The sequence below is a fragment of the Ambystoma mexicanum genome, chromosome 3p (assembly GCF_040938575.1).
Source record: "Ambystoma mexicanum isolate Mex_15411 chromosome 3p, UKY_AmexF1_1, whole genome shotgun sequence".
Classification (NCBI taxonomy): Eukaryota; Metazoa; Chordata; class Amphibia; order Caudata; family Ambystomatidae; genus Ambystoma; species Ambystoma mexicanum.
In genome coordinates this window covers 940,899,156-940,921,814 of record NC_090925.1, presented here as the reverse complement: position 1 = coordinate 940,921,814, position 22,659 = coordinate 940,899,156, and the positions used below count along the sequence as shown (strand labels likewise).

The window sequence follows — 22,659 nt, the reverse complement described above, 5'->3', positions numbered from 1 at the left end:
CGCCAAGCCACAAGAATCAGACCGCGGCCGAAACACCCTCGTCCCAAATGCAAACCACAAGACCCAGAATGCAAGCGACTTCAACCACGAAAGACATGCAACCAAAGAAGCCAGGCAACAAACTCGGATAGGTGCGGGGGATCCGCCAAAACCCTACCAGCTCACTGTTTTGATCTTTTTTATTTTTATTTTTGAATTGCCTTCTGGTATTTCTAGTCTCTCTGGGGGTTTTCGGGGGGGGAGGGGTTGGAATTATTTATCATCAACACAAATAAAGATTCATGTGCATACTGCAGATCTAAAAGTAAATGCGCAATTTTGCCCAGACTCGCTGCTTGTCTACCAACATTTTTCCTAACAAAGCATCCTGTTGATTTCTATTTGTCTGATAAGCGCGCACCAGCTTTCATTAGTCACAAAAGGAGGAGGCCCGGTGCCAAGTTATTTACATTCCTATTGCAAATAATGTCATGCTGCCCTCATTCAAACGTACTCGAGAACTTGCGCAAGTCCATTTGCCAAAGAACCAGCCTGCTGGATTCGTGCTGTGGAAGCATGAACATGCATGCTTTTTTTGCTTTGGTAAATCTAGGTTACCAATGTAGTGCAGCCCTCCCCTAAACTCCTGCTAATAATAGCTCGGGAAATCAAGGTGCCGCTGTAATTAGTTGAGATAGAACCTGTGGCCTCATACAACCAGCTTGTGGCCCTCCAAACATGACCCCAGACCACTCTACCACATGGGGGCAGCACTACAAGCATACCCTGGTGCCCGCACAGTCCATTGTGTCTCCATTACTTATTTATTTTTTATTTTTTTTTATTGGTTGGTTGATAATCAACCTTTCAATTTAATATATAACGTAATTAATCACAAAAAAAAAAAAAAAAATTTTTAAACAAAATAGAATCAAACTCAAAATCAATATACAGCACAAACCCTACAACCCCACTACTTCAACATTCAATTATTTCTCATCAACAGCAAAAAGTAATAAAATCACAATTCATATATATACATCATCTGAGTTTTCATCTAAAAAATCAATCCAAAATAGGTTCAAATTTCACATCGTTAAAACCACTAATAATCCACCAATAAAGGGGTGTTAGTTACATAACACATGTCATCTATTTAGGGAAAGTTTAAGCTATACATTCAATTATCTCAAGATTTAGGGCTAACAGAAATTGGACTGTGGCTATACGAACAGCTTGAAGAGGTGAAGAGAATATTCTAAACCAAAGTACATCTTTAGTTAGACAGTTATAATTTTCATACAATTTTTTAAAAAATTTACAGCGTAAATCCTTTAGTGAGGAGCAACCTACTATCAAATGTTTGAAAGTTTCCTCGCACTCTGGTAATTGACAAAACCGACAATTATTTTCTTGTTTTGTTATTTGACCTCTTCGAGCTAAAATTTCTCTAGTGGGCCATAAATTAAGTCTAAATCGAAGATAGTTGTTTCTAAAATGGTGGGAGGGAAATTTAAGTAAATAAGAGGCTGCAGCTCTCATTCTTTTCGTACCAAAAGGCAGACCGCAGTAATCTTTATACTGCGAGCAAAGCTCTAAAGTGCAGATCCAGTCATGCTGATATAGTTTTCTCTGGGCACGATTGGGATTAGTTAAAAGCAGTTCAATAGTTATATCGGCCTCTACTAAAAGATTGGTAACAAAATTTCTCCACTTGTTGGGAAAAAAATGTGTAGATTTCAACATATATATGGCCAGTATATAAGATAGATCTGAACAATTTGTGCACAGCAGAAGTTTCCTCATTAGTGAACACAGTTTCCATGCATAAAATACAAACAATGAAAGAGCACCCAACTCATATCGTATCAAAGGCCCTGGAGTTGAATTCGGTAACTTAAACACTGACCGCCAAAATTTTGCCTCCAATCGATCCCAAAACACACGGTCTCTTGGTAATTTAGTTTCTGAGCCGTATGTTATTATTGGTAAAACTTTTTGCGCATAATATAACAATACCTGAGAACATGTAAATTTACCAAATTTTTGTAAAAAGGACTTTAGCTTGGCATGTTAATGTTTGCAATTTTTGTTTTATATCCTGCACATAGGGGATATCGCACTTCTGATTGTTAATAATCACTCCTAAATATTTGTATTGTGGGGTGATGGAAATAAGCTCTTCCTGAAAAGTCCAAACGGATGATTTTAGGGGACGACATTTTTTTTTTATTATTATAGCATTGCATGATCTGTGTTTTGCTTAAATTAATAGCCATATGATTTCTTTGAACATACAATGAAAGCCCTTGTATCAGCCGCTGTAAACCAGCCGGCGTTTTAGAGATTAAAATAAGATCATCCGCATATAATAACCATGCAATTTGATGAGACCCAAGTTTTGGGGCATCTGAGTTGATATCAATAAAATTCTTACCCATGTCCAATATAAACAGGTTAAAAATAGTAGCCGCCAGAATACAGCCCTGTTTCAGACCTCTTGCTGTCGGAATTTTAGTAGTTAGATGCCCAGCTAAAGTGGTTCTTATCTGAATTGCAGTATTTGTATGAAGAAGCGCAATCAATTTAATTAGTGAACCAGGACAGCCCATTTTAATCAATTTGCTAATTAGCAGATGTCTATCGATTGAATCAAAGGCCTCTTTAAAATCTACGAAAGCTAGAAACAAGGGCTGGTTGAGATATTCACACTTAGCTTTAATCGCATTGATTGCTGTAATATTTATTGCCGTGCCTTTTCCTGCAACAAATCCGGTTGGAAATACATCAGCATTACCAGATGTTTCAATCCATGCTCGCAAGTCTCTAAGAATCAACCGGGCAAAAATCTTGCCCGGTGTATCAAGAAGGGCAATCGGTCTATAATTTGAAGGGTCTTGTCTATTACCCTTCTTGAACACCGGGACAATAATAGAGAGAGACCATGATTTAGGCAATTGTTGAGTACGCATGATTGTGGTGTAAAGTTGATACAGAATCCTTGCCCATAGGTTCGGATCTTTTTTCATCATATAGTTGGATATCCCATCTGGACCAGGGGCATGCGAGCTACTAGATTTGGTAATAAAAAATAAGATGTCTGCTACTGAGAATTGCAAAGTAAAAACTCCTGGATCACACTGACTAAGTGGTGAAGTTGTAGTCTCAGGACAGGCATACAAATTTGCGTAATGTTCAACCCATTGGGCCTCTGCCACATCATTGATTTGTAATGAAATCTGCGAATTAGGGTTGGTCTTATTAATTAGAGCCCATATTTGCGCAGAGTTTTTTGATCCCATCTTTTGGAGCATCTGTTCTCCATCAGTTTGGTAAAGAATAGCTCGATGGGCCTTCATCCAATTTTTATGTTTTGTATTCAATGATTTAAGGACTTGCCATTTTATTTGGGAAGGCAAAGACAAAACTACCTTTTTTTCTGTTCTAAACCAGGACTTTTGTAGCTGTACTTCCTTGTTAAAAGAATGCAAGGGAAAGTACTTTGTCTTCACCTTATTTGTTGTAGCAAATGTATGCAATAAGTCACTATACTCAAGTGACTTGTTAGATCCTAATGTCTTTTCATACACAATTGTTTGTTCGAAGACCCTGGCAAATTTTGCCAAATTGTATTCAGTCCAGTGTAGTCTATTCATACCTTTATTTACTAATAGAGGATGGTATGTATTATATATCTCCTCTTTTCCCTGTGGAGCCGTGCAGTGCCATTTCACATTCAATATGTTGTGATCACTGTCCTCAGTAGAGATCACACAAAACAACTTAATATCAAAGAATAGTTCACGATTAACATAAATAAAGTCAATAATTGCACCGGAGTGACCTCTTTTCCACGTATACTGTGGCGGGCTATCGGCCGGGCATGAACCATTTAACATAACCAAGTTTTTCGACTCAATAAAGGTGTTCCATAAGACCAGTCTGCTATCACTGCGATTATGGGGAGCATCCAGACAGTGCAAATTTAAGTCGCCTGCCAGAATAACATGCGGGTATATAGGGAGTTTAATAATCTCTGACCATAACTCTTCCAGATCTTTAATAAATGTTTTGGTGGACATTGCAACTGGATTCCAATATATATTTACAATCGCGTATTTTTGTTCTCCTATTGTGATAATTATCAATTGAGTATATCGATTTGGCGCAGACTGGTGTTCTAGAACAACTTCTGAGGACTTGTTTAGGGCCACAAGGAGACCGGACATGGGCCGACCTTTCATAGATCGTATTGCCGGATTAAAAACTATTTCAAAGTTATCCCACACTGGCCGCTCCGTAAGCCAAGTTTCTTGAAATAAAATAATATCATGCTGCGATAACTCATTGGAACCATTCCTCAATAAATGCCCATGTCCTCGAGTATTCCAGCTTATCATAGACAAAAATGGTGGGGGATGTTGCATGGTAAGTTATGACTGCTTTGGATAGTAATTTTGATTGCTCGACTGAGCGCATAAGCCCTGTCTCTGATTAGAAATGTAAGTCTGCAATGATGGATTTTGCACCGCAGGAATAGGAACTTGATTTGTCACATCAGTGAGAAGCTCAAACCCTAATTCATATATTTCTCGTTTAGCAAGCCACAAAGTGTTTAACACAACTCGTGAGAACACCCAAAACCGCGCAACAGAGAGATCATTATCGCAGATAAATTCCACCAGATCAATATCGGAGGATTGCAGATCGTCTAACGCAGGGATTTCAGCTAGGATTGCAAGTAAACTGGAACGATTTAAGTCATACTTCGCATAAGGTGTATCTCTGCATCGAATAATCAATGGATATAACGGTTGTTTGGATGATATTTTCGAATTTTTTGATGGTAAAGACTGAAACTTGTCAGAGTGCGGCCAGCTTGTACCCAGTGAGTGGTTTTGTCGTTGAGGATGTATATCAACCCTTGCAGCAGGGCCAGCCGGATAACGGCTCAGATCTTTTGATTGTGAATGCATGATGTGCTGGTCAACCTCTAACTTTGTAAGTAATGTAGCATTTTTGTTTAAGTTAGTCATATATTCTTCCACTGCGGTTTTAATAACTTGTTGTATTGGTAATTCGGATACATCAAAGGAGGGTTGTTTGAAAGTAGATGTATCAGCCGAATTAGTAGTAATTTTGAGGGGAGCAAACATTTTCTTTAAAGGAGAGGGCCCAGGGATCAAGGGCGTAATGAGTGATTGTGCCACATGATTCTTTTCTGTATGAACTGTTATGTGGGGTCTCTCTTGAATGTTAGGGTCTTTCAGCATCTCTACTTGGACATTTGAGGGTCGTTGTTTGGTCATGTAGTGATCAATCTCCTTTCTAATTTCGTTCCGTCTGGCTTCAACATTCTTATCTATGATCGACTCAGGAGAAGGAAGTGATGGAGCTACAAGGGTAGCACCCTCTTTTACTTGTACCACTGGACATTGGGGTATTAAGGGAGGTGAAGCTTGTGTGTTTATCACCTTATCATGTTCGGCAGCCTCGACCAGAGCGTCTAATGGGTCATAGGCTACTATCTGGGCTGGGCCTGCCGTGAGCTGTGTACTAGTTTTCTTACCATTAGCCAAGGCGCTATATTTTTTTTGTACTGCTTCCGCGGCCATGATGGTATGTTTCCTAGGCAAGGATAGAGCTTTAATGAAGGCTTTAGTTGCTGAGGTTGTCATTTTAGTTATGTCTTTAACATTTTTTGTTTTTTTACAACTCTGGTTCTTTTTTGGTTTAGATATAATTTCGGGTGGCTTAGGTTCATTAAGTGTGAATATGTTAAACATTTGTTTGTCTCCAGGAACTATCGGGTCTAAGAGTGGTTTGTCTTTAGGTTTTTCAATTTTTTGGGGCAATGAGAAATCGTCGTGAATTATATTGGGAAAGGCAGGTAAGGACGTGAACTTCATAGGTTGTGTTTGTGTAATGGGATCTGTAGGAGATTTATCAGAAATCAATGATTTCTCAGAATTTAATTTGAGTTGTTTTCGGGTATTCATTTCAATACTATGTTTAAGCGTTGCCTGCCAATGTGATAATTTCTCAATCTGTTTATCGTGTACCTGCAGTTTTCGGTCGAGTGTTTCAAACAACTTAAAAAGAGAGGAAATGGCCAAATTCATGGCATGTAACGTGGTCTCAATCAAAATAGACGGGGAAATAACTGGAAGCAAAATAGGGTCATCAGATGGTCTGACTGAAACGTCAGGAATACGTCTGGGCGTGGGAACAGCAAATGAAGCAACTAAACTATGTGCTGTGTCTGAATATATGAAAGAGACTTCAGGTAGCTCTAATGAATTCCGACAATCATCTCCTTCCAAAAGGGAAGAATTTGAACTCAGTTCAATTACTGCAGGTTGAGAATCCGATAAACCAACGCAGCTTTTAATCAGGGGGAGGGGCGGGGGAACATGACAATCGTGTGGTAATGTACTCCCATCCCGGTCCCCCCCGGCAGAACCTAAATAGTTCAGACATGGTGTTTGAGGCTCTTGGTTTCTATTGGAATTGATGATGGACCTTGGGGATCCAAGTCCTTCACATATTACAGGCATAGAATGAAGCTCTTTTAAAAGGGGGATAACGCCCTCTTTAATTAGAGTGTTATCAAAAACTCCCAAGGAATTGTTTACATTAAAGCCTTGGGCGTTCGTAGTAAACTTAAAACAGGGATCAATTGATTTCCCAGTGAAGTCACAGGATAAGGGTTTTGTCTCAAAGAAGTAGCGTTTTATATCAGCTGGAGATGTGTGCCTATTAAGGTTAGAGGCACTAGCAGGGTGATGCCTCCGGGGCGTACTACCCATTAATTTTCGTTTATGGGTTTCTACATTTTCCTGAACCAATATTGGGCCATTCATCTTTGTACTTCTTAAAGTACGCATATCACCTTATAATAGTACTATCACCAAATAAAATATACAGTTAGGTTAAAATTATGATTAAACAAGTAGTTGTAAAAACAGGGTAAGTAGGTACTGCTTAAAAGAGATGATCCAATAATAAGATAAAAACTTTAAAAATAGAGAGTTGAGCTGGAATCTTAAAAATACTCCAAACAGTACCTTAGTTATTTGCTTGGTCAGAATTTGCATATATATCTTCGCCGTCTAGGGAACGCCCGATGGCTTAAGGAGCAGCCTTAGTCCGTCTCTCCTCCCCAAAGACCGGCTTAATTAATAGTTAAATGTAAATTTCTAGGTAGACGTTATATGAATCGTGAAGACAATACTTTCCGCTAATGGTGAAATATCACGGCCAACCACGCCGAACAGCCAAACAGCACCAGCCCTTCTGCCACCAGGGCTTCCGCCGCAAGGGTGGCTTCGCGGCAGATTTGTAGCTCTTCTGGCAGTCACGTGAGCCAGTCACGTGATCCTCGGCGGCTCCGCCTCCTTGTGGACAGCAAGAGCCCTGTGCTCGCAGTGCTGTTCGGAGGGGGATCGGCTGGATATTCAATAAACAAATAAAGATACGTGGACCAAAGTCCTGCAGCTCCAACACACAGGCAATTAAATGCCTTCAGTCAACGCCGCTCGGGCGGCTTCGCGGCAGATTTGTAGCTCTTCTGGCAGTCACGTGAGCCAGTCACGTGATCCTCGGCGGCTCCGCCTCCTTGTGGACAGCAAGAGCCCTGTGCTCGCAGTGCTGTTCGGAGGGGGATCGGCTGGATATTCAATAAACAAATAAAGATACGTGGACCAACGTCCTGCAGCTCCAACACACAGGCAATTAAATGCCTTCAGTCAACCTGTGTCTCCATTATGCCCCGCCCAACCCCATCTCCCACCACATCATCCAAGGCCAGTCTCCCTGTACATGACCACAAGTCCCAGGATGCAACGCTCTGCCCCAGACCAGACCAATCTACCTCCAATACGCTGCACAAAGGGAACCCTAGCCAGCTGTGTCCCCACCCCACTCTGTGGGGACACCTTGCCTGGCAGCAAACGTGCACACCTGAACCCGGGCATCACAAACCGCCTCCTGCCTCCAACCAAGGCTGCCCCAGATCAGGGGATGATGTTGGAAGGAGTAAAGATTGGCATTCAAGGGCTTAAAAGGTGCTGGCGTACCCTTTGCCGCTACTGTACATTTGTATTCATGTCAAAATTGCCCCCCAAACCAGAAGCGCTGTACCATCAGACAAATGGTGCTCAACCCTTCTTACCGAAAACAAATCCAGTTGCCATTGCCTCATAGGATGTAAGCACTGTAAGCACTGAGGGCCAAACACACTGCAAATACTCCCCCCCCCCATAGCCCAGCAACGAGGTAAGCGGAGGGAGGGTGTTACACAAAGGGCTTTAGAAGCCACAAACTACAAGTAACGTGCCAGTTTCCTGCTCCTCCTCCACACTTACCTCCGAACTGCAATATGACCACTTTAATTTCAGTTGCTGCAATGAACCCTATATAAGCCATACCTAGCCCTGCCCTTTCTGTGTCACCCCTGCCGCCGCCAAAACATTGAATTTCCTGCCCTTTCAAGGGGCTCACTTCTTTGGATTGTGTAGTGTGCAAAAACTGCGGTAATGAGTTTGCCGCACCGCGTAACAGTTGGATTTCCAGCTGATTATTGAGCCACCAACAGCTTTACACATTTCCGAACGCAAGACAAAGCAATGACAAAAGTGTGCACTCTTTAGATATGTTGGGTCTCGCAGTGACAGGCATGGGCTCCAAGATGAAGATACTGTGACCAGACTATACGATAAGATATGGCATTTATAACACGCCTGTACACAAGTGTTTCTGGGCACGAACCAAAGTATTTTGTCACTTGTCACAGACACCACGTTGCATATCAAGTTGAACTGTTGGCATGCTGAAAACTGCTCTGCTCTCCCGCAACAATAAGCAAAAGCTCCCAGTAGGTGGCTTTTGCTCAATTATTGCCACAAGAGCACAGCATTAACAGCAGAAACTGTTTTTTCTGACAAAATGGCGACTTCCCAGTGCTTGAAAATCAGGACTTAAAGCTTCATTTTGAAGCTTATACTCCATAGGAACTTTTTTTTTAAATGATGCCAATATATCATTTTTAAAGCATAACTTTTTTCAGTGAACTTCCCCTTTAACATGGCTTGTTTTTTTACATGTGTCTTTGCGAAATGTCAACGTATGTGCTGATTATTATTGTCTTTGCACTATGGGGTTTTGTAATTTGGCTGTTTCTTCTGTCGTCATTCTTTAACATTGAATTTTAAGGTAAAACTTCATTTTGTTATTGTATACAAAAACATTTTTTTCTCACTTTTGATTTTGTAATTCTTCGAAATTCAGGAACCATGGCAACAATTCAACCCTACCAGTACCAGCCTCAATATTCATAAGAGGAAATGTTTGAAAGAAACCGAAATGATGGGAATCAGATGAAAGTCGTGACGATCAATCACCAGATCCAGAACCCCGTCACATGGAGGAAGTTTCCATCTGGTGTACCTGCCATCATTGTGAAGCTATGACAACTGTTGCAGAGGACTGCTGTTGCAGAGAAAACTCTGGCTGCTTGGCCTACATTGCCAAAGAAGACACCACCACTATGAGTTACCAAGCTGCATGACTTCAAGGCAGACTGCGTGTTGCATCATTTTACCTTCGATGGATCACGGACAAAAGATTTTTTCTCTAAATTGAATTCATTTCTCGTTCTAATCTCAAACCAAAGTATTCATCATTAGATTTAATGTCTGAAAAATTATGTTTCTTTCACTTTGAAGTAAAAACCAATATTTCCCCATGTCCCAAACTGTTTTTGCTGGAATGGACGTTCACATTGATAATTGATCCATACTTGAAAACAAAAGTACTATCAGTACTTTGCTCGAAAAGGTACTTTTATTTAAGCACAACAATGCCTTACATTTTAGAATGTAGTGTAAACAAAATAAATGCAATTATTGGGTTCATTCAAGTAAACCATTTCTGTATCTCTTACACAGGTGGTACAGGCTTGCAGGCTAGCAAGCGTTTACATGGTGGATTCCGGGTTCGAAGAGTAATAGCTGCCTGTGTGGTTCGAACCATTTGTGAGAAATTCCCCAGCGACTACGGACAATACAAGGGATTTATACAGACAGTACCATTTGTAGTTTTTCATTGCCATCCACCAAACTAAATATGCATTTAAAAAAATGCTTTTTCAGCTTAGTCGTGTGTTCGGTAAATCAAAATTGACTGGATCAAGGCAAAGTAGGAAAACAAGGGTAAATAAGAAATAGGTTTTTTGTTTTAAAATAGTTGTTTAGAAGTTATTTGATTGAGGTTCAAATTAATATATTCTGTAAATGTGCAATACATTAAGCATGTTTTTCTTTTTTAAATCGATTACAGGCCTAGGAAGACGAGGAGCAGAAAAACTCGGACAACAACAGAAACTAAAGATGACGCTTGCCAAACCGATGTCACTTGGGAGCAACTACATTTTGAGGCTCAGCATGGTCCTCTCAAGATTCAGTCATGATGCAGATGTCCAGTGGCTGAAATATGAATTGAATGTCACAACACACATCACCCAGAAGAGACAGACAACACAGAAGAGGTTTCCAAATTGCTTGCAGACCCGCTCACACAATCCACATCTTCCATTTCAATCCAAGAAAGAGACAATGTTCCCTGTTTCCCCAATACATGCAGAAAAAACAGAAATTTCACAGACTGAAATAACTGAAGCATCTTCACAATTGATCAACGAATATGTTCATGATCTGGACTTCACTCTTCCTAGTGTGGAGGACTTGTCCACCACCATTGAATCACAAACCATCGTACTGCAGGACAATTGGCTGTTAAGGGAGCCAAAATACCTTGTATTCGACTGCTGCGTGCTAGAGATTATAAACATGATTAAATGTGATAATAAATTACATAGGAACATTTGTGGGGAGTCATTGGTGGAGTTTACTCGTGTAGTCAAAGGCACCAAACCGAAGATCAAGGGTAGCTGTGTCCACCATCATAACACATGTACATGGTCTGCTCGACCTATCCATGGAAAATTGCCTGCTGGAAATTGTGCCTGCTGGAAATGTACTTTGTTCATCTGCTTTGTTGTTTAGCGGATCAACGTTCAGTAAAATTTCAAGTTTCTGTACATTTGTGGGACTGGAGTTCCTTGCTAAAATCCAATACTACAAATATCAGAACAATTTCTTGTGCCCCACTATTAGCCAGGCCTGGAATGTCAAACGGATACCAATGGACAATGCTTTCAGTGGCAAAAGGCTCAGGCTTGCTGGTGATGTACATGCAACAGTCCTGGCTTTTCTGCTAAATTATGCACCTACCACGTCCAAGACATTGAAAGCAAAATAATAGTGAGTTTAGTCGTCGTGCAAGTATCTGAATGCACAACTTCTGTTGCCATGGAGAAATATGGTTTAATTAAATATATTCAACTTCTGCAATCGAGGGGAATGCAAATAGATCGAATAGCCACAGACAGGCACGTTGGAATAGCAAAAGCCATGCAAGAGCAGTTCCCACACATACAGCATCAATTTGATATATGGCACGTCACAAAATCAATTTCTAAAAGAATTACAGCTGCAGGTAAAAAACAGTACAGAAAACCTTTTAAATAAGTCAGTCTATCAGCAACCATCTTTGGTGGAGCTCAAAAACTTGTGATGGATCTCTAGATATTCTTCGAAAAGTGGCGTTCAATGCTGCACCATTGTTCAAACATACACTCTTGGGAAGAAAACGAGCATTTCCAGGAATGTGTGCATAAGAAAATGTGGTTGGTGACAGGCTCTCCTCCGCACACAGCACTCGAGAACAATGTGTACGACAAAACGCTTTCAAGAGGCATGAAGGGACTCAGCAAATTCTGCCACACGGGAGATGTTCCATAAAAGGTGCCCAAAGTACAGGCTTAAAAGGTTGCATTTCAGAATAGACTGCTGGCCATGCAAACACATGGAATGGCTCCAGATTTTCTTTCCAGGGCCATTCTGTGCCACAGAACATTGCAAAAGTGGTTTGCCCTCCAAAACTTGAACTTGTTGAAAATTGACTTCAAGATTCAAATGATGTGTAGCAGTGTTTACAATTTTTTACAAAGCAAGTTTCCATCTTTTGTTGAATGTTTGGAAACAGTATGGATTATACAAAAATGAAATTGAAAACTTTCAATGTAATGGTTGAATAATTTATTTTAATTATTTTGTGTGATGTAACCTTACTAGATATGCATTGTTAGTTCTGTTTTGTCAATTTTCTATATTTTTTTCCCTCAATACCACTGATTTATATTACAATAAATGAGAATGCAATTTTATGTATGTGCCTTTATTTTAAAATCACAGAAAAGTCTTATGATTAAAATTCTATATACATATGCTTTTTAATTTTCAAACAATTTGTAAAAGGTCTCAGTAAATTGTTCATTGCAAGAAATAGAACATCGACTGACAGTAATGCAACCACATAATTGAATATTTACAATACAACAGATGCAAGATGTAATATTAAAATTGTTAGAATGCATCTGCACACAATACATTGCTGGATGGTACAGCAACTATTAGTTGTGTGATTGATATTAATCAAGCATTATGACTCGGCTGAAGTCGAAAGGACGCAAAGTGTGGACGGAGTAGCCCCACTTTTTCAAATAGTCCCCACACTGCTAATTTCAAATAAAACAACATTCAATTTGTATGTTAATGAGGCAACCCTTTTTGGGGGCAGGGGGAAGCTTGAACACTGGATTAAGTTCTGACCATGCACAACGCTGAGCAAATGGGCTGACAATGTATGGATGTTCGCATGCAACAAAGATGCATTTGATTGTGAACTTTGACGAATATTACTTCTTTGTCGCATTGCATTAAGAGTCATTAACACAAGTCGTAATTGAAACATGCCCTGAATGCAATGAAGCATCACCTTGTTAGAACAAGTAAGGAGTCGAGCCAGTTTCACAAGGAGTTGCATTGGCTTGTAAGTCAAGGGTAAATATTTTTCAACGGCCACTCAATCTAATTTTACATACACCACACCCTTGATGCCCATTCATCCTATGCGGACTTACAATAAAGTTTCATACCTCCTACCATTTTGCGCTATCCCTTTACTCTTTAATGACTTCCATCCCTAGCACGCAACCCCTTTCATTTGCCCACGTTGCCCATTAACTAATTGCTTGTAAGTCACCCCCTTCCATTGCCCTGGTTCAAATGTACATGGTATGGTAGATCACATGCATTTGCCATTCATGTTATGGAAGACAGGAGAAGTTGTGATCAGGCACTTGATGGTAATTGTAGCTAAAGGGTCTGCCCATGGACAACACAGCTAAAGAAGCTGGGGAGACTCGACATGTATTGTGCTGATAATGTTTGCGGCATAATTCACTTCATGCAAACAGAGGTAACTGTGTGGTGTGTCATCCATAGATTTGGTGATGGGGAGTAAGTGTGACCAATAATATGTATTTGTGTTGTCAATGAAGCAGAGGAGCTTCCTTCAAAACACTTAAAGTTTTCAGAAATTGCCATGGAAACGAGGAGAAAAGGGTAGTATCTCAGATGCCCACATTCACACAGCCTTTCACAGGAAATGCTTTAAGGGGACAATATTGTCTTGTGTGGATAAGATTTGACCAGTAATGGTACTATTATAATATGTAATACCCAACTGTTCTATCCTTCTGTGCAAGTTATTGAACTGTGCCCAAAAGGGAGTACCACAATCTACCATCATTTTATTATTCATGGTCATTACTCAGCGTGCTACCAAACTAATGAACTCACAAGAGCTCAAGAATCTTATCAGAAAACTGGAGAAGCAGTCATACAGAATAAAAGCAAGGAAAAACTGATATGGAGTCGAACTTCGTTGGCAAATACGATGTGTGGTAAGTGGCTGCGGATTGCAAGAGACCAAAAGGTTTATGGGTCAGGGTGTTAGCCAACAATGAAATCCAGGTGACAGAATATGTGATTTAAATGCATACTTGGCCAATGTGCAGTATGAACATGCACCTGTGGCCTATACTCATTTTCATCTCACTGTGGAAGCCCACATGTGGAGGCCACCCACGTGCACCTGCAACATTGAAGAAATCAAGAGGATTGCTGGACTAGATCTATACAGAAGCCAGTAAGCCTTTCAAATCTCAGCTCATTCGATGCAGGCTGGAATTGTAGGGATATTATCTTTTATTTTTGCACATGTGGCCCTGGGAGCAACAGTCAAGCAAGCCTGGTGGGCAATCGCCTCTTTGCCCCTCTTCCCAGTACGCCTTTGCCGTCTTTATATATTAACCCACCGCTTTTCATCCATCGGTATCCATGCATACATATTTCGCGCTGTAACCAACTATGGATGCCCCAGATGATTAGAGAAATTAGTTTGTGCATTTTTGATCTGCACTGAAGGTGAGTAGCGAATAGCAAATACTTACAGATCTGTTGTTGAGAAGTAGGTGCATTGAGTGATGTTGCAGTAGTTGGCAGAGTACCACGGGTGAAATGATTTAAGCGACAGACAGAATTTAGGAAGTCATGTATTGGGTTCAAGGTGGAAAAGCCTGCCTGCATGTTGTGTAATGAAATGTATTATTATTTTTTTTTTATTTATTTTTTTTTAGACATGATGAAATTGTTTGGCTGTGTACAGGCGCGATACACCTATATTTCGTTGTAGTGGGGTTGCCTGATTTTACATTGAGCAAAGATTTGGCCGCTGTTGTAAAAACCTTTTTGACAGTAATGCAATCGGCACCTAGCCCGATCTGAACCGTATGGGCAGACAGATCTGCATCCCACCCACAGTGCTGCAGGATGGCCACCCTTATGGGTATCTATATCAAACAATATGTACATGCCCTGGGCACAAATGCTTGTTTGTGGCCTCTAGATAACATCAATGTCTAGTGTAACTTACCTTTGGAGATTAGGGGTTGTCAGACACTTGCTCAGTTTCGAAAGGCTCTTAAAACCTTCCTGTTTAAATAGTGGCAGGGTGGCTTATTGGTGGTTTGTTTATCCTTCATTACAACCGTGCTATTGGTTCTCTGTTAGGTCCAAATGCACCTTTATACAATTAGGTCCGTTCTGAGCGCGCTATAAATACTCAAAATGAAAAATGTGACCTGCACCTCGCCTAGCCGTATCTGTGAAAGAAACCGTAAATGTTGTGGGACAAGGCGCCTTGATACCGTTAAAGTGGAAGTAAATATTTTGCTATGTGGAATAGTTTCACTGCACAGCTTGCCATTGAAAGCAGAAAATATTGTTCATTTTTGTGGCATGTTTTCCCGAATACAAAACCAACCCGTGGCTGGCTGGGAACACAAAATAAAGTGTCTCCTTGTTATTGGTCGTTGAATCAACCGTGCTAACAATTTGAAGCACAGAATGTGTCGAATAGTCAAAAAGAATTGTTAAGATCCACTATACTGAAATAGGACATAAGAAAGTTATGTTTCTCCTACGAGATCTGTCATTTGAGGCAGTTGCTCAACCTCACACAGAAAGAATGGAAAATCAACCATTAACATAAGCATAGTTTTACATAATATTTGCCAGACAGAGAATGTGTGCTGTATGCTTGATGATTAACGATGTGCTGGATGAATGTTCAATTTGACGCAAAGACTAGACATTGTACATGTTAATTTTTACATAAATTGTTAGTTACGGTATTTATGTACTGTATACATTCTATTATAAACTGGGTTCTGAAATATATTTTTGCATTCTCAAATGTACATAGATACGTTCTACCGATGTGTGCATTTCATGGATTCAATCTTCCGGTTCGTGGCTTCTTCAATCAGTATTGGACAATAATCATCAACAATGCGTCTGTGATATCGATCTTCTGGGACCATCACCAGGCACAATCTCTTTTGCAGTAGCAGTATTAAGGAGCCATGCCAGTCTGTATCGTTTGAAAACGTGCAGATGGAAAAGTGTTGCCTTTGAAAGTGAAACAACGCCTTTCTTCTCAGTAATGGAACACCATGTGCAACGATCAAACATCAGTGATGGAACATAAGCGTATTAGATTTAACCACACAGAACTTGCACTAAAGAATGCAAATGCAGGGATTAATCGATTGATGAACGCAATCAGCAATATTTGATAAACCTTGGCACTTATAGCTATCAAACAATGCATGCTTTGCATTTTTTTCTATAACTTCTAATGGCAAAAGGCACCCTTTTTTAACTTTATTACAGCATATGGTTATAAAACAAACCTTTTTCTCATTTAATACAAAAAGAGCACCCATTTTGTTAAAATATAACCTGGCAGCAAGGTTAGCATTGTACAATTAAATGCAAAACATCTAAAATAACACTTTTGATATGATTTAACAATATAGAAATCTCTACATTTCATTAAAACACAGTAAATAATGTACACATATAATACAGATATAAAATAGAGAGCTACCTTCCATATATAATAAGCCATAACAGTGTTCCAGAATTATTTCCTCTCCATGGATATAATATTGTGTACAAAACAACTATAGTAGGATGTGAGAGCCTGGCGTTGGGTCAGGAGGTGACGCGTAGTCTCAATGTGTGTGTTACAAAGTCTGCAGGTTCTATCCCTGGCTGCTAATTTGTACCATCTCCCCATATGTTCCAGAGTGGGAGGTATGTTAAAAAGTAGGTATATTAGGAACCTACATATAGTCGGGAGCAAGGACCGGTGCAAAACCTTGTGTGCTATATACCTGAAAGTCTTTGTACTAACCCAATATTGGCTATCAAAATTGTTCTTTTTTAATATGCACAAGGCATTGGGAAGCTCCATCAATTCATGCATGTCAATGTCCAAATTCTTTAAATGCTCCATTACTGTCTCTTTGAGCTCAACAAGGAATGTATTTTCTGTGCCCCCCTATACAGCCTAGCCATATAACTATACACATTGTCTACTTCCATACGGGAAATAAATATTGCAATCTGCACAGCTGAAAGAGCCAAAGGGAGTGGATGGACTGGACTCCTAGTTCGCAGAGTAAGGCATGTACTGGGACAGAAGCAGGAATCCCCAATAAAGATCTAAACAATTTGGCTTCGAGTTTATCCATCCATCTCACCAGAGGGCCGGAATGGATGACAGAACCGTAGAGAATCACAGATACTATACTTTTACAATAAATGTCCACCATGCCCTCTACATTGTTACCACCTTTATTACGTATAAATCTCTAAAGGGATAGTGCTCTCAAAAGTTTTATTGGCTAAAAAAGATGGCCCATAATCAAAAATATATATAAAAAATATTTTTAAACAAAGTTCCTATGTACAGTTTTGAGCAAATGAGGCTCAAACTCCAAAATTTCAAGCACTAGGAGGCATCCATTTTGTGAAATGGATGAGCCTCCTGTGCTCGTGTTAATTTCTGCCCTTGCGGCACTAATGAAGCAAAAGCCAGCCAACTGTAATACACAAAAGCTACCAGCAGGTGGCTTTTGCTTCATTATTGCCGTAGAGCAGAGATTAACACAACCTGCTGCTGGTAAGTGCTTTACATTTAATTCTTTTTTTTAAAAGCACTGCAAAATAAATGCTGTGGTTTTCTTTTTTTAACTTAGAAAGAAAACCGCAGCATTTATAACGTTGTATTTATGTTGGCTAGGGCTTCAGCTTTGAGTCTCCTGGGTTCCCCCGACCCGGGTCAGGGGAGCACAGGAAACTCAAAGCTGAAGCCACAGCAAACCTAAATACAACATTGTTGTATTTAAAAATGCTGCGGTTTTCTTTCTACATTTCCGAGAGCCCGAAAAACGTAGAAAGTAAACAGCAGCATTTAGAAATACAACAAGGTTGTATTTCTGACTGCAGCGGTTTTCGCTTTAAGTCTCCTGGACTCCCCCGACCCGGGGAATCCCAGGAGACTCAAAGTGAAAGCCCCTGCATTCAGAAATACAACGTTGTTGTATTTGTGATTGCCGTGGTTTTCAAACCACGGCAATTAGAAATACAACAATGTTGTATTTATAACTGCTGCACCTTTCTTTTTTCACTTTCATTTAACATTTTCTGTGCTTCCCTGGGCTCGGGGAGCACCGAAAACGTAAAATGAAAGTGAAGGCAGCCTCCCAAGCTCATGTACAGCTCTACTCTGGCTGCAGTAAGCAAAAGCTCCCAGTAGGGGCTTTTGCTGCTTTTTTTAGTGCCGCCAGGGCAGATCTTAGCATGAGCTGAGGAGGCTGCCTGAAATGGCAAAATGGATGCTCCCATGTAAACGCTTTGAGTCTCGTTTGCTCAAAAGTTTACATGGCAACTTTCATTAAAATTATGTTTGATGCATGTTTTTCATTATTGCCCATCAGACAATTTTTTGAGCGCACTATTCCTTTAATTCCAATGCATTTCCTCGTGGTTTTAGTTAGCACATAGTCACCATGCATATGGAGGGACAGATTATTACAAATAGGAACACCCAGGTACAGATATCCGTCTACTACTACTAAAGGCTTGCCCATATATCACCAGTTGAAGTTGTGTCCCGACTTCTTTTTCTTACCGAACAACAGAATCTTCTTTTTGGCACTGTTAACCGGAGGTCCATTTGTCTGGGCATAGCCTGCCAAGGCATTCAAAGATCTCTGCAGAGCAAAGGGTGTACAGTCAATGGTGACCGTATCATCAGCATATCCCATCCAAGACACTGGAACTATACCAATACAAGAGCCCATATCTGCAACGTACAGGTTATATACCAATGGAGCCAGGCCACAGCCCTGCTCCAGACCCGTATTGGTTTGGATATCCCAGTAGCCTCTCCCTTCTGATTAATACGAAGTGACACTAGAGTGTCAGTATATAGGGAAATGAAGAAATATAAAAGTCTGCAATCAATACCCCAATCAATCAAATTAGACCATAACCTGGCATGTTCCACAGAATCAAAAGCTTGTGAAAATTCCACAAAGCAGACTTACAAGTTACCATAGGTTTCCTCCATGGATTGATTAATGATGGTTTGCATGGTTCGGAGATTCTGCAGATTGCCATGCGATTTACAGAACACGGTTTGAAATGGGGACAGCAAATTTCTTGTAATAGTCCAATTTGACAGTTATTTTTGCTATATAATTGCAAATACTTTTGAGCTAATATCAAGCATAGCTAGTAGCCTGCAGTCATGGGGATTTGTACAATCACCCTTTTTAAATGCAGGGATATGGATAGATTGACGCCAGCTAGGAGGTATTTGCCCAGTTCTGAGAATTCGTAGGTATAATAGACAGGACTGCTGCGCCCAGAAGTCTGGGTTGGCTTTAAATATTACGTTTGCCATCATATCCGGACCTGGGGCTCTAGGGCTATTTAAAGCCTTAATAATAGTCACAATATCATCCCTCTCAAAATCCCTTAAAAAACTTAGCATCTGAAAGATAAGGGACTGAGATCTGACTAGATTCAGGTTTATTATATAATGCTGATATAGCATTGGTCCAGCTTACTACGTTGATTTTTCTTGTTACCACTAGTGCCATTAAAAAGTTCTAAACAATGACCAAAACTTCCTATCGTCATTATTTCTAGGATTGAAAAAAGCCCTTACCAGGCAGCATTATTCTTTGAAAATCTATGGTGCCGACACCAGATCTTATACTAGGTGGATAAGTGGGCCAGCAACCTCTTTTTCTCTGTAGGGCTAGAAGTATCCAATTTCTTAATAGAATTAAAAGTTTGATAGATTTTTTCTTTTGATGAACCAAGATATCAAAATGATTCGATTTATGTCTGACGAGACAAATGTAGATGTTCACCCAAAAAAAAAAAAAAAAAAAAGAAAATGACCTTTGAAACATCCCAGCCTTGTTCCAGTAGCCAATTCGTAAGTGCGGGATGGCTGGATTTGAAGTAATTGCTAATTGCCACCACATTGTTACCATTCAACACAATACGATTGACCTGCACATTGACTGAAACCGAGGCCTACATACATTTAAGAGGTTGGATAAATGGTATAATGTAAGACCAGCCCAAAGTTGCATGGTCACTAGCATTATTGAAAATGACAGTTAAAGCCCCACAATGGTCAGCATTGACTTTTTCCAAGAACACATGATCAAGACAAGTAAGATTCTAGATCCATTAGACCAAGTGCCTTTCGAACTCCCATAATTGGGCTCCTTGGTATTAAGGCAGGTGTGATCCTGAGTCCAAGCCAGATTCCGCCACATAATAGCAGTATGCAAGCTGGAATTCAGCTCCGCTACATAACTCATCCATCTCATAATAGTCTTGATTTTAAGCTCCTGCATCAATCCCGGGGCGTTCAAGTCGCCAGCCCTCATGATCCTACCCCTAGGGCAGGCATCATGCAAAAGTAATAAGGTGTCTTCAATAGTCGCAATAATTCCCCTGGTCTTTGCCCCACCCGGAGGATCATACATATTAATAAGGAGCTGGCGCCCCGCAAATGACAATATAGCAGCCATAACGTAGGGTGACGCACTAGCCATGAGGTATTGCATCAGGGTGTATTTAGCCAGAGCCCCAATTGCAAGACCCCCGCTCAATCTACCCCTATCACCACATTTATCTGCTGTATATAGGATATTATAGCCATCAATCAAGAAAACTTTCCTAGCCCAGGACTCGTGTAGCAATATCACAATCTCTAATACATGCAACACCAATAGGATTAGCAAGAAAGGATCGGAAACCGCGGGTATTCCAGCTAAGCCATTTCATTCCCCCCTCATGCTGCGAAGGTCAAGTAGTATTCGGAGCATAAGCGTCTCTTTGTTTGTGCCTCACAGCACATTGATTCACCTACTACAAACAAGAGCAGTGTTGTATAGTATTGGTCTGCCCATTATCCACTGATAGTATTTCAAAATTGGGTACTCCCAGTTTTTTGTTATCGGGGGGACGACACTATCAATGGGAGACTGATACGCTGAAAGCAAAGGATAATAGGTCGCCTTCTCCTACCTTAAGACCCTGAGTCACACCAGGTTAAATCCAAGGTAATCTCATGTAATTTTAAGATTACTCATACCACGCGTAATTAACAAAAATATTTTCTTTTTATTTTTATTGTTAAGACAACACATGCCTAAAATAAAAAGGGCATTCAAGCGCCTATATCTAAAAAACAAACTGTGCTAGTCACTTACAATCTAACTGGTGTAAACCCACCAGGCCTTTCGAGATGCCAGATTACATGGAGAAAGGTAACAGGAAAAACAGTGTGTATTACTGCAAGCATGGACACATATAATTTCAGGGAAGAGTCAAATATATTGGAGTCTCCCAACTGTAATGTATGCCTCAAAGGTTTTTTTGACCAGAGCGGGTGATCTAGTTCTGTGTTTTGATTCTTAACCACTCTGTTCTAATTTACCTATGTTGGTGTAGGTTAACTGCGAGTTGCTTGATACGCGCCAGCTGCCCTTTTGCAATTTATTGAAAGTGAGAGATAGGAATCAAGAAAGTGAAAAAGTTCCTATTAGCAAGTCGACATATGTTTCGGCCTTTCTGACTCATACGGAACTCTCTCTGGTGCCGTTGGTTCTGATGGTAATAGTGGCCGTCTTCAGGACAGAGACAATTTTGCTGTTTTCAGTAGTAGATACTTTCCCATTAATAGAACATCTAAAATAGAATACATAAAAAAGGTGTTTTACTAAGAGCATTTTATCAGCCAAAACTAAAAACGGTGGTAACTGACAGTGTTGAAACCGTAGTTTCTTGGACTAACCTGAGTGTTTCTCAATTTCTTTGGGACGTGTATGGTAACTTTAATCGGCATTTTCATCCGGCTCCTAAACGGAAGCCACGCATTCAGTTTATTTTCATGCACTGTATCTGTAAAAATACATACAGTCATCAAAAAGGCGCCAGTATTGGCTATGCACTACTTAGTCACTTGAATTTTTGTCAGTTAGTAACACTAACTGGTTAAAAATACCTTTAGTGGTTAAACTTGTGACAAACTGGTGAAGACAGGAAACTCCACTCAGCTTAGTTCACGGTAGTGCTGCATTCATACTGCAGACACTTTCATCTGTTAGTATGGATGAGCAGCAGCTGTAGGAAGTAACAGAATCGGTCAGGGCTCATTACAGTAAGTAAATTCTAATTCTTAATTTGTTTCTATTTAATTAGTGATTTTCCATCCATATAAAGTGCCAGAACCTATCATAATTATGCACACGTTCTGCTTAAAGTTGCATTAATCTTGTTGAGCCATTTGAATTACGCAACATGGCATTTAAAGCTACGTACAAAACATGGGTAGAGCACCAAAATGTGTTCTTACTCATGTTTATAAGGAGTCGTGGATGACAGCTATTGAGTTGTTGCGTGCTAAATAAATATACGCAGATCAGGTAACCCAGTGACTTATGGGCTCTGAAGTCTATCACGTGTTTTCAAGGCATCACGATTGATTACCAAAACCCCGAATTACAGCTATGGACGTGCTACGAGGTAGATGCATATATAATAGCCCACTGCCTTCATAATTCTGAAGAGTCTCATGCAGTGACTTGCTAAGCCAGTGATTCCACGCGTTGTCAAATAAGCGGATGGAATTATTTAAATAACTTGTGCCAAATGCACCGTTGTATCGTATCATAACTCACCTACAGCAAGGGGCCAGTCAAGTTCCTTGCGCTCGAGTAAATCAGGAGTCTGCTGTTACACCGGGAAACATTTCTTGCCGGCTAAGTGTGTT

The 22,659-nt window shown here is 40.2% G+C and overlaps 1 protein-coding gene across 3 annotated transcripts in view; it reads right to left on the bottom strand.

The window, feature by feature from the left end:
- Nucleotides 1-22,659, bottom strand: part of PHF20 (PHD finger protein 20) — a 2,392,123-nt gene that overhangs the window by 2,323,101 nt on the left and 46,363 nt on the right. The window contains exon 1 of one of the 3 annotated variants that reach the window (XM_069652247.1): nt 18,487-18,546. The exons of the other annotated variants lie outside the window; for them this stretch is intronic. The gene's annotated coding sequence lies outside the window, so the exon portion shown is untranslated. Of the gene's footprint in view, nt 1-18,486; nt 18,547-22,659 lie in introns of those variants that run through there. 3 annotated transcript variants of the gene reach the window in all.